Genomic DNA, 15,427 nt, shown 5'->3' on the forward strand with positions numbered 1-15,427 from the left:
TTCAGGTGTTACTCCCTCAGCTCTTCGCTTTCCTTCTCTTTTTCCTAAAAGTGGAGAATTATTTTATTTTATATCTAGGTGTAAGCTTAGTAATATAAAACCTCAGAGGTGCTTGAGTGTTGCATTCATGCCGATGCATAGTGTTTATGAGTGCAAAATGTTATCGAAACATGTTAAAATATATCGAGGATGTTCCCGAGAGTTTTTGGAATCTTCGGAACTTTCTTCGGGTATTAAATATGAATTTCAGCCTTTCTAATATTTAAATGCCTAAATTTAGTATTTCGAAAACACGATAACATATATTTCTTCCTCTCGTCAAGCCTGTTCTAGATCTCGTGTCCTTTTCGCGGGATAATTAAAATGTATTTCCTCGCAAACGTCGTGTTGCTCGTGTTTACCCTCGTCGTATTCGCAATCGCCTCTCTCGCTCGGTCGCAACACAGTTGATGACGAGTTCGGCAACCTCCTCCCGTGTTCCCTTTTATACAACCATCCAGCCGTCACATAACCTCTAGTCTCCTTCCCCAGATCCAAATTGCGAAGAAGTTGTCGTCCCTGCACATGGCGGTTCCCGGTGAGTCCTCTCCCCTCTCTTCCCTTCCCCATCCTCTCTCCCCCTAGACGGACCCTCCCTGCAGCCCCGCGTCGCGTCGTTCTCCTTCCCGGCGAGCAGTCCTCTCTGTCCCCTGGCCGAGCAGTTCGTTTCCTCTCAGCGAGACCTCGCGTGGATCCCTTTCCCTCCGTTGTGCGGCCAAGTCTGGCAGCCCCGCCCGGTGTCGTGGCCAGGAGGCCCTACGCGGCGGCTCGCCCCTACCGCGGCCTCCCCACCGGCCAGCGCGCAGCCTAGCTCCCCAAGCGCCCTTCTTCCCCCAGGTTGCGGCAAAGCTCGGCTCGCGAACCAGTCGCGGGCGCGACGAGGCCCATGGCGCGGCTCTAGCCCGCCCATGCCCCTCGGCTGGCTCACCCCTGGCCATGGCTGCCCTCCCCCGCGCTAGATCCTCGGTTGAGCGTGACCCCCGCGCAGGGCACGGCGCGGCGGTCGGCCAGCGTGGCGGCTCGCCCGCGTGCCAGGCGTCTGGTCCCTGCTCACCACGGGGATGGGCGGCGGTGCCCAGCCCTCCTCTCTCCCCATGCACAGCAGCTTGGCCATTGCTGGCGTGCTGCTGCCAGCAGCCAAGCGCCTAATCCCCTCTCTTCCCTGACCCCCAGCAGCCCTTGGTAGAAGCATCGTGCTGCCCCAATTTGCCTGCTAGTCTTCGAATTGAATGTACTGATGCAGAACAAGCTTCATGGTGCCAGATAGAGATCCTCGATGCCCAACTTGATTAGTCTTCTGAGATCTTCCCCACGTAGATCAAGCTGCTGATTCCATCTTGCCTTGAATCAACCTTGTTTCCTTTGGAATCAATCTCTTGTCAAGCAGAATCGGCTTGATAAGATTCAAATCGAGCCTGCTGCTGTTGTATCAAGGGTCTCTGTCCTAATCTTGCTCGTCGGTGCCGGTGTCAGGTTCTCCCCTAGATGAGCCCGCCCAGCGCCCCGGCGTGCAGACCTCAACGGCGCCCTCGCCCAGCCCCTCTCTCTCTCTCCTTCTGATCCCTCTCTCTCCTTCTCTCCTGTCGGCAACCGGCTGCTTGGGCAGTTTCCTAGGCCACCATGCCTTCTTTCCTCCCTGCGTGAATGAGCTCAATAGAGATGAGAGGAAGGAGATGCTAGCCACATTTGATCCCACTCACTTTGACCAGTTGTGGCTGAGATCCATGTGACCCTTCGTGTGGCTTCGCTTTGACCAATAGAATCGTGTCACTTAGTTTAAATTCGAGAAATGCTATTTATTCAATAAATTGCGTCGTAAACCCGTTACGACTCGTTCCAGTCGCGTTAAGTTCATAACAACATCAATTTCGTATTAGTCACATTATTTTGGTATGTTGCAGGTCTTAACTAATTAATTATTTGTTCATTCGATAGTGGTTAGAAAATGACTCTTCAATTAAAACTAATTTATAGTTCTAACTTGCGCTTTACAAATACTCGTTAATTTGATTAATGCCAACTCAATTAATTTACATTAATACTTGCTTAATGTATGCACGTTATCTATTTAGATATTTCTTGTATGTCGCGCATGCTGTTCCACGCGCGATGGTGTGCTGGATCGCGAGTGTTGTTTTGCGCGCGTCTCCGCACGCTGTTTTCGCGTGTCGCGCACAATGTCGTGTGTCGTTCGCGTGTATCGCACGTCGTGCGCGCATATTAGTTAATCGTTTCATTATAATCGTTCACTTATAATCACTCTGGTCAGTTAATTAATTATTAGTTTAGTCGTCCACCATTAAAACAATAATTTAGTCAAAACTAAATTGTAGTTGTTAATTTACATTTGATAAATGTCAATCAATATAATTACGCCGAATTAAATATTCTAAATACTTGCTTAGTGTAAACGCGTTAACCCCTCGACCGTAGCTCTGACTTTCGCGTTTCTTTTCCTCGCGTAACCGTAGAAGCGCTCTCTATTTTATATTGCTCGCTTTTATAATATTTTATCTTGTATGGTGTCATGCTCTTATGCAAGTATATGTTTGCTTGTGCTTGTTTGTATTCGTTGCGCGTCGTGAATAGATTGTGATCCATTTCTGAACTTGGAGGAAATTGACGGTCAAGCTTCGGTGACCAAGAGATCAAACTCTTCGAGTTCCACAAAGTTGAAGACCCTGAGCATCTGTTTGGTGGAGGCAAGTGTCCCTTGACCTATCTCTGTCCTATACATTCTTTAATTCACCTCCCGCATTTCACAGTTATACCTAAGGATTGACTAGCTTTTGTTATCCATGTCCTTGTTTACCTATTTGGGTTGGATTATTATTGTTTTGCTTTATGCTATTGCTCAACACTAAACAATGAACATGATGAGATTTATCAATGATACGCTGTTTTCCCCTCCTTTATTATGATGCTATACTTGTGGTATTCAAGGGGGCTCGAGCGATTTCTCGAGTGCCTCTCCGTAAGGACCTGTTCGTTGGATGACCGCTCGGGAAAACAGTGCAACCATGAGGGTGGAATGGGGTGCCCTTAGCTGAATAATTAGATGATCCGGGTGTAGTTTGCTTAGTCGTCGTGCCATTAATGGGGCTCGGTGTATGCGGCTCGCTCTGCCAAGCTTGGGTTCGCCCCCCCTTGGGGAGGAGTGCGGTGCATTTAGGAAACCTAACGGACGGCTACAGTCTCGGGGAATCTTTGTAAAGGCTACATAGTGATGCCCTGCTAGGCCACCTAGGCAGTGGTCAATGGGGAGTAACTCTCTTCGGGCAGAAAGGGAATCACGGCTTGTGGGTAAAGTGCACAACCTCTGCAGAGTGTTTGAAAACTGATATATCAGCCGTGCTCACAGTTATGAGCGGCCAAGGGAGCTTCAGTGATTAGTGATATTTGATCAGAGATGTTCGGATTACAGGTGGCAACGGGATTGATGGTTTTTGGTATTGACTCTGGTAATGGTAAGTGGTACTCTTTTTGGAAAGGAGTATGTTTGGGTTAATAACGTGGGTTAACTCTAAAACTTGGCTTTCTCTACTAGTAATAATAATCTGACCAACTAAAAGCAACTGCTTGACTTACCCCCACATAAAGCTAGTCCACTACAGCCAAACAAGACACATGCTGAGTATGTTGATGTGGTGGATCTCCAGGAGTTCCAGGACGTCGACGAGTTCGAGGGTTAGGCTAGCGACCTCCCCCAGTCAGCTGCCTGTGGTGGGTTGTTTACGTTGGCTACGTTTCGACTCTGTGTACTTTGATTTATATTATGTAAATGGCTCTAGTCTGTAATATTATTACTTACTTTTTATTGTAATTTGAAGCATTGTGCTATGATTAGTCATTTATATAATCGCTTTGTACGTGAATTACTAATCCTGGCACATACATGGTTCGCATTCGGTTTACCTTCAAAACCGGGTGTGACAGTGGGTGATCAGACGACTGTGATTAGATGATACCTTGGGTCGTGGTAATTTTACTTATAAAACCTCGAAGGAGATACGAATTCACCCGTAGTCCAAACAGAAATAAAGATTAGAGCACATGATCCCTAGAATTTGTGGTTTTGACTCCGGGCTCTTTGGTTTTCATGGTCCCAGTCCAGAAAGCTGTGTAATTGATTAAAATAAATACAGAAATCATTTTTAGTGTAAAAGTAAAGTCCTACTCTTAGAAAATTCATAACTCTATGAATTTAATTCAATTTTGATCCATTCCAGTTGCATTAGATCCATAATAATATTGTTTATCCCCTGGTAGCTTTATTTGGTTATGAAACCTAAATTCAAATTATGTACTTAGTTTCTTTTGTACCCCACTCCTAAATCTTTAGAAATTCATAACTTTACAATTGTAACTCCAAATTTAGTGATTCTCGAACCCACGATCACGTAGCGACATGTAGAACATTATTATGCAGTTTGTGCTTATGTTTGGTGTGATGTTAATTTTGCGTATACCATGTTTGTTTGTATTGCTACGAATAGGAGGGAGGTCACGAGAATCTGAAGATCATCCTGGTACCTGGAATCTCGAGTCCTAGGCAAGTTGTGCCCTTGATCACTCATTTTTACTTAATAATGTTCCTATTAATCACTGTGACATGCTCAGGTTAATTTTGATGGGACCCAATAGGTCTCCCTAACATTGTTTATGCCTTACCTTGCAAACAGAAGCATTATTGGGTAGTTTTTCTATTGCTTTACTTGGTTTTGGGAAACTAATGTTTTATTATGATCATGTTCCAATTATGTTGTTGTTTAATTATTGTTCATGATAAGATCATATTGTTAATTGGAACATGGAGCGACCACCCGGGAAAACAGTGCTACCACAAGGGTGGTATGGGACACCCTTGGCTGACTAATTAGGAAAGCTAAGGGAAGTAGATGAGTGGTCGGTGTAGGGAGGTTCTCGGGCTGATTTTGCTGCGATGGCGATCAGACGGGGGATTCCTGCATTGCGCTCCCTAGAAATTGTAGATGGTTTTATGAAGCTAGTGGAACTTTGTAAAGGCCTCGTAGTGTTACCCTGCCTCGCTTCCTTGGTAGAGGTGTATGGGATTCATGACCCCTTGGAAGATGGGTAACACGACTTGTGGTTAAAGATGTGCAACCTCTGCAGAGTGTAAAACTGGTATATCAGTCGTGCTCACGGTCATGAGCGGCTCGGACCCTCACATGATTAACTTATGGAATTAAATTTAATTTGTCATATGGATTGCATTGTGGGTGTTGTTATCAATTTTGATTTATTACTTATTTGGGTTGGTATCTACTTACACTTAGTAACTGTTAATAAAATTTTGACCAACTTTAAAAGCAATGCTCACCTTCGACCATCCTTTTTGGTAAGCCTTACACTGCACATGACCTCCCACCTTTGGCGAGTTCATGCACATTACTCCCCACAACTTGTTCAGCGATGAACGTATGTGAGCTCACCCTTGCTGTCTCACACCCCCCACAGGTCAAGGACAGGTACCGTAGGATGAGGTGCATGAAGGATGATGTGATGAGTTCGTGAGTGGTCTAGGTCGTTGTCTCCCAGTCAACTTTGGGTTGCTGGATTGTTGTCTCCTTATGATGTGATTATTTATTTATTTTGTACAGAACTCCTATTATATAGTAAAGATGTGACATTCGTTTCTATACCATGAGTCATCATATGTGTGAGACTTGGTCCTAGCACACTTGGTGACTATGCTCGCGCCCGGGTCTTGGTGCCCCCGAAACCCAGGTGTGACAGAAGTGGTATCAGAGGGAATGTTGACTGTAGGACGAAACCTAGATAGAATTGGATAACCCTTATCTATTTACCTTTGCTACTCTGATTCTTTCTTAACTTTTCTTAATCTTTTCTCATCTATTGATGCATTACTCTGATTACTCTTACCTTTTCCTTCTAAAGGCAAATGTGGATTTCAAACTTTGAAATCCTGTACCTAAAGTGACTTTTAGGAATAGGAGACCTAATCTTAGGAATAAAAATAAAACTATTTTTATAAGTATCTATGTGTTTGAATATTTGTTCTTATGATACTTGTTTGATTTGGATCTTTGTTTGAGTGTGATGAGTTATGGAGTCATGTCCACAATTGCATCTGCATGTACATATAGGCATAAAAATGTTTATAAAATAATTAGACAACCTATATTATCTCTCCATTAGAATACAACTAGTATCATATATCTATCTTATCTTGATAGGTTCTATCCTGCCTGTGGAGATTTACCTTATAAGCCTAGTTGTCCCAATATAGACATAAACAACAGATCAAAATCTCTGCCCAAGATCCTTCAGTTTAGGACCAGCTACTAGCCTATCTGTTATGCCTGCTAAATTGTTCCCCATGCAAAACTATCTTACCATATGTCTCTAACCCAGATGGTTAATACCACGAGGGGAGGTGGAATCGATCTACTTGCCAACCACCACAGCAGGAGGATTGTTAACCAACAACGACCAGAAATGAATCCTCCGAATCCTCCACCGACTGGGACAGATCCAGTGGTTGCCGCTCAGATGTAGATGCTACAACAGATGGCAAACACGATGAATGAAATGCAAGCTCAAATGAGGCAAGAATGCCAGGAGATGCGTCAGGAAAGGCAGGAGATACGAGAGGAGATGAGGCAAGAACGATTGGAACGGCGGCAACAACCACCACTACCTCCACCACCACCACCAGCTCCACCCAGGGAGAAGCAATGGGAGTTTATGAGTCACAAACCACCTACATTCTCTAACTCTTCGGATCCACTACAAGCTGATGACTGGTTAAAGTCTGTGGACAAGAAGCTCAACATAGCTTAGTGCTCTAACAGAGAGAGGGTGCTATATGCATCGGGTCGCCTTACCAGCCCCGTTGCGGATTGGTGGGATGCATACTACGCTGCCCACGCTGCTATCAACACCATTACCTGGGCAGAATTCTCCATTCAATTCAAGAATTACCATATTCCTGCTGAACTTATGAAGATTAAAAAGGAGTTTCTATCCCTCAAGCAGGGAGGCATGTCCGTAAGCGAATATAGGGACAAATTTATCTAGCTATCTAGATATGCTCCTAGGGAAGTTGATGATGATGAGAAGAAGCAGGAGCTCTTTCTGGAAGGTTTGATCGGGCCACTACAATACCAGCTAATATCACACACATTCCCATCCTTCCAGAGATTACTGGACAAAGCCATTGCTCTGGAAAACAAGAGGTTTGAGTTTGGAGAGAAGAGAAGGGCTACTAACCAGGGACAGGCTGGAAGTAGTTCCCGTCCCCGTTATACTACTATTCAAAGTACACCTGCTCGTGGCAGTTCCGGGCAACAGACTCAACAGACACAAGCTACTCCTCAAGCAAGCACTCCAGCAGGATCTGTTGCTCCTAATACATCCACAAACAGGTTATGCTTCAAGTGTGGACAGTCTGGACACAATGCCAACTACTGTCCCAATAGGGCTGCTTATACTACTCCGTCTCCGATGAAGCAGGGTCAGCCTCGGCAAGAAAGAGTCAGCCCTTATCTATCAATCAGGGGCAGGTCAACCATGTGGAAGTAGAAGCTGAACCCGGTGAACCCAAAAACCAAGAAGAGAAGCCGGTGAAGAAGTCAACGAGCAGCAAGAATATGGTGTATACATATATATACACATAAATATAGATATATATAGGAAGTAGTATTTGTACGACCTAAATAATACTTTCGGTAGAAACTAGTATTTTACTATTTTATGAATAATAATAAGGTCTATTTGACCCTATGTTTTACTAATAAGTTATGCATCATGCTGAAATTCTTGCTTGTGCATGTGTTGAGACAAGATTGGGATACATCCTTTTTCTTACTAATCTCGAGGACGAGATTTCTTTTAAGGGAGGTAGAATTTGTAACACCCAAAATCTTAACTTGTGATTTAAGAAGATACTTTAGGGGAAAATAATAATAATAATAATCCTCAAGATAAGTACCCTGGATAAATAGTTGAACTTTAGAACTCACCCTTCTAAAGTAAATAATAATAATAGAATAATATTAGCTAAATCATATCCTAATCAGGATTTGACATTTGAAACATGTTTTGTACCAAAATAGAGGAATCATGATTTAAAATTTGGAATTTAAATTATAATGAGAAAATAAAATAGAAAATGATTAAAAAGAAAGGAAATCTCAATAAAGTCAATTACTCCTTCCATAATTAAATAATGGAAGGAGAATAAATAATAGTATTGAAAGTAATAAGAGTTATATCCACATTAGAATGGTATTTAATATTTGAAAATCTAAAATTTAAAACATGAATTTAAAATTTAGTTTGAATCTTTAAATTCCGAATTTGAAAAGAAAATAGAAAAGAAAAACCTGTACTTGGGTCAACTTCTTTCCCTTCGACCCATTCACTTCATCCCGCGCTAGCCCATCTTCCTTCACCGGCTGACATGAGGGCCCATGATCAACACTGCCCGCGCGCTGGCTCCGCACTATCTCGCTGGCGCGTGGGACCACCGCGTCAGTGACTTAGCTAAAAGCATTCAGACTCGCGGTCTCGCTGCCATGTGGGGTCAATGCGTCAGCTCGTCTCTACCCGAACAACCAGCGCGGATCTTCGTTGTTGCCGGCCGGGAGCGCTTTCCTCGGGATATTGTGGTTCCTTGGTCGGACTCCGGTATTTCTTATTCTTATATACAAACCGCGACGTAAAAGACCAACGTCGTTCGTCCATGTCTGCTCTTTTTCTCTCGTCCGTTCCATTCGGTATCTATGTTCTGCGGTTCGTCTGGCATCCAACGAAGCCATTTGCTGAGTCTCCACATCGCTACAGCCTTCCAGAAATTACTACTACGAACGAATACCTCACCTCTGTCCCCAAAAGGGCGTCCTCTCAAACGGTCTGGCTCCAGCGAGGGCAACGGCGACGCCGGAGACCAGTGGTCGTGCATCCTCGCTCCCCGTGCACTGCGTTCGCCTCCACAGCTTCTACAGGTTCGTCCAACACCTTATGGCCTTTTCTTCTTCCTCAGTAGCGCAAAGCGGTCTCTAGGTTTTTTCCCAGTCTCTCGATCTTCGCGTCCATCAATGTCGCCCTTGCCCTCGCTCTTCTCCCTGACCTAAACAACAGGGAGTCAGCTCGTGCCGGAAGCTGGTTCGTTCAGCACCTTATTATGGCATTTTATTCTTCCTTGGTAGCGTATACTGGTATTTAGGGTTTCCCAATCTCTCAAGTATTTGCTGTCGTGGGTGTCTCCTTCGCCGTCCCTCTTCTCCCTAACTCCGACGATAGGATGTCAGTCCATATCGGATCTGAAAGGTGGAGCTACGGCAAGGTGAATGGCGGAGAGCTCACATGGCTCCTAATGCTACGCGAGCTCAGCCGAGACATGCATCTTTGAATCCGATATATCAGGTGCCACTTCGAACTTGGTTCGCTGCAATCGGTGTCGAGCTTCGCATTCTTGCCTACCGACTGTGCCTGAAGGCATTGCCCTGTGCTTTTCACTACCAGCTCGTATGCTGAGGTGTAGTTCCAGGCGTGCGAGCAAGATGTTCGATCAAATGTCTAAATAGATATTTGGAATATATATTTTGGTACAATATACTCCAGTTTCCAGTAACGTGCTCCAATTTTAGTTTAAGCTCCATTTTTTAAATAATGTGCATTCGCTCTTCAATCTTGGCCACCGTCAAAATCGCTCTCGCCCTCGCTCTTCTTAGAATGCAGAACCAGATAGTAGAGGCGATTCAGTCCTGAATTTTGGTTGCCTTCAGCTCACTAGCTGTTCTGAACAGAGGAAGGAAGTAGTCGCGCATCAGAAACTCTCTCCGTCTCAGATGAGTGTCCCTCTGGTATTTGTGAGAGTCAAACTTTCAAAAGTGTATCTCTATATAAGTTTATTATAAAAATAGATTCAACAATATATCTGATGATAATAATCATACACTATAAATATCGATACTTTCTTATATGTATTCAACTTGGACTCCTCGCTTCCCCAGAAATTTTGGTATGAAGGGAGTACGTTCTGGGCACAGGGATTGTTTACTAACCGTATTACTACTTACTATTATATGCAAATCCTCTGCTAGCCCTCGCTCTTCTTAACCGTGACGAAAAGATGTCAGCCTGTGCCAGATCTACCAAATGCATAATTTCTTCTCAGGCTTGGAGACCGAAGTAGCGAGTCACTGCAGTCACACAAAGTCGGCCAAACCCTGGCACTGCAGTCTGAGTCACTGCAGTTCGAGTCCCTGCGATCACACAAATGCACGGCCGTCTGATTATGAGCGACTAGCGAGTCGGCCAAACCCTGGCACCGGCATGGCAGCAATTCTTCGTCCTTCGGTTCGACTCGGTCCCAATAGGTAGCTTGCTGCTTATGCCGACTACATTGACTCGGACTTTACTCCAGTTTGCACTAATTCACCATTGCAGGTAGATACTCCATTTACCAAAAAAAAGATGTAGTATAGATTTACACAAACTACTCTTTACACTAACAGATGGAGAGGATATAATGTGTTTTTTTATCAAATTGATATCACATGGATGTAAAATGCGAGCTCCAAAAGAAACCTGACCATTTAACAGCGAAAGCAGCAGTAGCCACTCACATTAATTCTCCTTGCATTAATTAGTATAGGAAAAGCAATCCTTTCTTATTACTTAACTAAACTTTATTTGTTTACAAAAGCACCATCAGCTAAACTTGATTTGTTTGCTAGGGTACTATCATAGCTCTATTTTCATTGCCATTAGTATGTACAAAATAAGATTTGATATGATAATTCTACATCTTGCAGACTCTCTCGCTAGACCGTTTCGTTGCTTAGGATCATCGAGAATCTGTTATTACATCCTACTTTTGCTTGACACATTTGACTACTGTATATAACAACGTATAAATTTGTTATCCTTTCTTCTAAATAAATTCTTTAACGTACATATGGCAACTTCATTCCTTATAATCATTGAGAATATGTTATTACATCCTACTTTTATCTATCAAGATTATTATGTTGGTCCACCCTACAAATAAAAAAAATAAAAAAAAACCTTCTGCTTGACACATTTAACTACTGTTGTATATAACAACGTATAAATTTATTATGCTTTCTTCTAAATAAATTCTTTAACATAAATATGGTAACTTATTGTTTGGCCCAAATGGAACAGGTCAGAAACATTTGGAACAAACAGAGCTTGATCTGAAGCGATAGACTCTGAAGGATCAGGTATCATCAACGACTGTATCAAATTTACCTGACACTTCTCAACATCGACGAAATATCTTCTGACCAGTTCATTCCTAACTATTAAAGGGTGTTTACGCTCTTCCATCTACTGCAAAATTCAATTGGAAGGATATCTACTGCATCTACTTCCAAAAAAAGGTACGAGTTTTTATTTCAGACAATGTGCTCACTTCTATGTCTTTTCGATATGGTACGGTTCTCAACTAAATATACCAAAAATAAATGGTGATATTGCCATATATTTATGTATGTTGTTGTATTAAATTGTGGAAGCATAGATGATTAGCATCGCCAATGCCCACATGTTTACATATTTATATGCCTTATAAATATGCATATGCATATATAGTACGCACACGTATGTGCTTATGTTCGTTGAGCACAAATACCTTTTCTATGTCTTCCTTACTCCAGTGTAAATCATCAGATCATCTATATTTAGCTCTCTTTTTTATTTCTCTTTGCCTATTGAATCTATCCTCATTAAAAAGGTCATTCAAAAATAACAGGTTACAAGTATAATTTATATAAAAAAAATGAATCCCCAATCGACAGATGCAGCAAGCAGCAACAACAAACGCATGAACAAAAGAAAACGCAGTACGTTCTTATCTTGCACATTCGTAGCAAATTAGAGAATGAATGTTAAAAACAGTCAGTTATTGACTTAATGGATGACACCTGTTTTCAGACTCTTTTACTCCATATATACCACTACCCACAAATGCTGCAGAAGCACGAAGAACCCGAAGATTAATACTTAACCAAAATAGACTCGGCAAAAGAGGTAATGCCAAGTTAACCGAATGTGATGGCATCAAACTTGATTACAATTCCTACATGAATAAATAAATGAAATTTCTAACTACCTTACTTCTTTTGTTCAAAAAAAAGATTCAATGCTGACTACAATGACGACTTCACAGTGTTGCAATAAGGAACTTGCTTTTGCTTGTTAGGTCCTCATGAAAATCTACCACGTCTTTCACCTTCTCAACTAGCTCCTCCAGACGGGTGACTCCTAAGCTCTCATAGTCAGTGATCTTCTTGTATCGTTGCTCATATAAACTTTCAAAATTACCAAGCAAAACAGGGCAGGAGTAGCAAATAAGGAGCTCCTGAATCCCCCTTCTGAAGCTGTCTAGATACTCATTGAACACACATGCAACATTTATATCTGGGTTGATAATACAACATTTACATCTGAGTTGGTGATTGGTTCATCCTCTGCCCTGCACACTTGCATTCTCTTCTTTCTTTGTCTCTGTTTGCCCAAGCACGTACTGTAGTGTGGGTCCGTGACTCATTCATCACGTAGCGGTGTTCCATAACAGATTATTACATAAATTATTCTTATCATGAATGATATCATTCCTTGATATTAAATCTAAGCTATCTTCTCTTTGTATTCAAACACTGTATTAACTCGTTTATAAATATTTTTTACATATACAGCATGATGCAATACTTGACGACAAAGGAAAAGGTCCAACAGCTACAATTGAATCTCCACCCAAAAGGTTATACTCTACTACACAATATCCTACATGTATTATTTTCTATCTATTATAAAAAGCATCATTCCATTTTTTATTTGATAATTGTTGCGACTTCAAAAGTGAATTATCCAAAAATATATTTCTTTCGCATATATTTTTTCCTATATTTAAATTATCCAAAATTTAACACCACATATACATGCAAATAGAAAACAAAAATTATTTGTGATAACCATTTATACTGAACACTTCCATCATTTTCTCTTCTGTTTCCATAAACTAATACAATAAAATTCCTTATTTCCCAATTATACAGGTTCAAACATGGATCTCTGCGTATCAAAGAAAGGTCGGACACAAGATCTTCCAACAACTGAAGATTTTCTCAGATTATCAGCAGCTTTTTAGATTGTAGAATGCCCTCTATATAATTATATATAACTGCTCAACTCTTATGAAAACATTTCATGTAAATATAACAAGGTAGCTTAAAATGTTGCAACAAACATATTACCTTCTGCCAATGCTCACTTAACTCTATTTTACTTTATATAAATCTGCTATGCTCTAAACTGTCTTTTGCTCTGTATCATTAAAAAAAATCGCTTGCTTTATTAGTACAGCAACATTATATACCAGCGCGCGAAGCGCGCACCCATTACTAGTATTTATAACCATAACCGTGGTTGCCCTTTCCATCCAATCATCCGCAAGTGCCACCATAGGAAACCATAGCCGAGCCACCAAGAACAGAAGCTCTCCATCACCGGCGTGGGCAAGGATTTGGACCGCCACACTCGTTTTAGGCTCGGCATTGTGTTTGGGGTCCTTCCCGGAGAACCACGGAAGCCGGCACGTGGAGCACCCGTACCCAGGGTCTTGGTAGCTGGCCGAATTACTCACCGAAGTCGTGTACCCACCTCTTGCTGTGGCTAGCGTACCGCGTTGCTTCACCACTGGTATGCCCTAGCTTAATCAAATCAGTTGCCCTGTAGATCATGTTGCGCTTGTTCGTGTAAGAAATAACACTATGGGGCGCCGGATTGGCCGATGCCAGCGGGATCGCTGCCGCGGTGTGCTCTGCACCACCGCCGGCTGGTCTGGGGTTGATGATGGGCTCGGTGGCCATTGATCTCAGTATTGACGACCAATATTAGATCTCGTGCATTTGAAACCTAAGTCGTCGATTCAGCGAGGGACAGTTTAGATTAGATCGAGTATACCGTTTCGCTACAAAGGCCGCGAGTGGTCGGATCGGGATCCGGTGGCTCGTGCGCGATGGCGTTGTATTTAAATTCGTAGCCATAGATCTTCAATCCGGTGGCTACAAACGCATACCAGTTCGATTGGAGTCGGGTCTAATCTATCCCATCGGTGGGTGATCGGATGGTGCGATTAGATGATACCTTGGGTCGTGGTAATTTTTCTTATTAAACCCCGAATACGAATCCACCCGCAGTCCACACAGAAACAAAGATTAGAGCACATGAACCCAAGAATTTGCGGTTTTGACCCCGGGCTCTTCGGTATTCATGGTCCTAGTCCAGATAGTCGAGTAATTGATTAAAATAAATACAGAAATCATTTTTTTAGTCTAAAAGTAAAGTCCCAATCTTAGGAAATTCATAACTCTATGAATTTAATTCCTTTTTGATCCATTCGAGTTGCATTAGATCCATAATAATATTGTTCATCCCCTGGTAGCTTTATTTGGTTATGAAACCTAAATTAAAATTATGTACTTAGTTTCTTTTCTACCCCCACTCCTAAATCTTTAGAAATTCATAACTTTACAACCGTAACTCCGAATTTAGCGACATGTAGAATATTATTATGCAGTTTGTGCTTATGTTTGGTGTGATGATAATTTTGCATATACCATGTTTGTTTGTATTGCTACAAATAGGAGTGAGGTCACGAGAATCTGAAGATCATCCTGGTACTTGCAAGTTGTGCCCTTGATCACTCCTTTTTACCTAATAATGTTCCTGTTAATCACTGTGTCATGCTCAGGTCAATTTTGATGGGACCCAATAGGTCTTCCTTGCATTGTTTATCCCTTACCTTGCAAACAGAAGCACTATTCGGTAGTTTTGCTATTGCTCTACTTGGTTTTGAGAAACTAATGTTTTATTATGATCATGTCCCAATTATGTTGTTGTTTAATTATTGTTCATGATAAGATCATATTGTTAATTGGAACATGGAGCGACCACCCGGGAAAATAGTGCTACCACAAGGGTGGTATGGGACGCCCTTGGCTAACTAATTAGGAAAGCTAGTGGAAGACTATCTTACCCGAAATTGGCAAGGGCGGTAGGGGAATGGTCGATGTGGGGAGGTTCTCGGGCTAATTTTGCTGTGATGGCGGTCAGACGGGGGATTCCTGCATTGCGCTCCCTAGAAACTGTAGCCGATTTTCTAAATCTAGTGGAAGTTTGTAAAGGCCTCGTAGCGTTACCCTGCATCGCTTCCTTGGTAGAGGTGTTTGGGATTCATGACCCCTTGGCAGATGGGTAACACGACTTGTGGGTAAAGATGCGCAACCTCTGCAGAGTGTAAAACTGGTATATCAGTCGTGCTCACGATCATGAGCGGCTCGGACCCTCACATGATTAACTTATGAAATTA

General features: G+C 42.4%; 2 long non-coding RNA genes across 2 annotated transcripts; both read left to right on the top strand.

Annotated features, from left to right (window-relative positions):
• The first annotated feature begins 501 nt into the window (after window positions 1–501).
• LOC103640358 (uncharacterized) lies at window positions 502–2,688 on the top strand. The gene is made up of 2 exons (XR_559625.1): window positions 502–577; window positions 2,629–2,688. It is a non-coding gene; the product is annotated as an uncharacterized lncRNA (long non-coding RNA).
• Window positions 2,689–11,211: 8,523 nt separating this feature from the next.
• LOC103640364 (uncharacterized) lies at window positions 11,212–13,346 on the top strand. Its single transcript, XR_002266236.1, has 4 exons — window positions 11,212–11,276; window positions 11,364–11,435; window positions 12,753–12,817; window positions 13,113–13,346. It is a non-coding gene; the product is annotated as an uncharacterized lncRNA (long non-coding RNA).
• The last annotated feature ends 2,081 nt before the right edge of the window (window positions 13,347–15,427 follow it).

The sequence above is a fragment of the Zea mays genome, chromosome 1, assembly GCF_902167145.1.
Source record: "Zea mays cultivar B73 chromosome 1, Zm-B73-REFERENCE-NAM-5.0, whole genome shotgun sequence".
NCBI classification, from domain to species: domain Eukaryota; kingdom Viridiplantae; phylum Streptophyta; class Magnoliopsida; order Poales; family Poaceae; genus Zea; species Zea mays.